The sequence below is a fragment of the Petromyzon marinus genome, chromosome 26, assembly GCF_048934315.1.
Source record: "Petromyzon marinus isolate PM22_M1 ecotype Great Lakes invasive population chromosome 26, UKy_Petmar_22M1.pri1.0, whole genome shotgun sequence".
NCBI lineage: Eukaryota > Metazoa > Chordata > Hyperoartia > Petromyzontiformes > Petromyzontidae > Petromyzon > Petromyzon marinus.
The window spans coordinates 10,719,296-10,721,041 of NC_133692.1; positions in this window are offsets into that span (position 1 = coordinate 10,719,296).

Here is a 1,746-nt window from a genome sequence, read left to right on the forward strand (position 1 = left end):
CACCACGCGAAGTGGAATGACGTCATCACGCGATGTGGAGTGACGTCATCACGCGACGTGATTGAAGGACGTCGCCACGCGAAGTGGAGTGACGTCATCACGCAACGTGGATGTTGGGGGCTGGTGGGAAGGATGTGCTGAATTATTACAAAGAAATGGTGCAGAAGTATTATTATACTTAGCGGTGTCAACTCGTACGGTTTGGCCGTATTCTTGTACAGGGAAATTGAGTTTCCAGGTCCATATGGCGTACGGCCGTTTCAATACGGGCAAAAAAATGTGTTTTGTTTGTGTTTCTCACATGTGATGGGACTTTGTAGGATGAACGTTGAGATTTATAAGGGCACGGGGTGACCAATTAGGTCTTAAATGGTCTGTAATAAGGTATGGGGTTGACAGCTATGTGTAAATAAATAACTCAAAAATATACACAACTATTGTGTATCTATATTCTTAGTTTTTTCGGTAAAGTCACGTTGAAGAGAAACAACAAAATAACAAAATATATATAAAACAATAAAAAATTCTCACGACGTTTCGACCATAACTCAAACGGTCATCATCAGGTGTGTTGGTTTGCATAAATTTATTTTTAAACGGCACATTTATTTATTTATGAAAAAACGTTGGCGTCACGCGCAGCGATTTGGCAGTTTGCCCAGGACTAGTCCATCTATTTTTTTGTGACGCCAACGTTTTTTATAAATAAATAAATGTGCCGTTTAAAAATAAATTTATGCAAACCAACACACCTGATGATGACCGTTTGAGTTATGGTCGAAACGTCGTGAGAATTTTTTTTATTGTTTTATATATATTTTGTTATTTTGTTGTTTCTCTTCAACGTGACTTTACCAAAAAAACTAAGAATATGAATAACTGCAGTCACGAAAGCTTTAAATCAAAATTTAATCGCCTCTACGGGGAGGGTTTTCACATAACTTTAAGATCCTTCAACAAACTCCGGGATAAGAAAGCTCAGCTGATCGAGTCTCTCACCTTCCTGAAGAGATGCCGCGACTCTGGGGTAATACCAATCGCATTTACACTGACCTCTGCTGCTGTAACTTCTTCTAATGCGAAACGAATTCTTTTCAAAACTAGCTTAGCTCTTATCTCAGAAAAAATCAGACTTATACGCACAGAACTAGATCAGTTAGACAAGACACTCTACAAATCACACTTATCATTGACGGCAATAATGTCCACATCGGATTGGGAACATGTAGACAATATGACTGCCTCTTCAGCTGCTACTATGTCGACCAAATGTAAGGAAAACCTGATTTCCAAATTTAACCTCCTCTTCAACAAAAGACCGGACCCACACACCAAAAAGTTAGACGTTAATAAAGTCGTAATTAATCGCAGTAACAGTTCTATTTCCAATGGTCTGAAATCCGTTTTAGCTAAAGGTCTAAACTTTGCAGTCACACCTAAACACATACCAGTTAATGATATAATTGCCCAAGTAGACGTTGCTCTCAGGGGCCTGGGTCACATCGCTGCAGACGTAGCAAGATCTGAAATCGCTGCAACCCTCAAAAACGCTAAGATGCCAGCTAGCAACCTCAGCAAAGATGAGCGTTTTGAATTATATAAATTAAAAAAGAGGAATGATATTGTAGTCCTCTCAGCTGACAAAGGCAATGCTACTGTCATCATGGATAAAATAGAATACAACAACAAAATTAAAGAATTACTCGACGATGGTAGTTATACAAAAATAAAAAGAGATCCCACCAA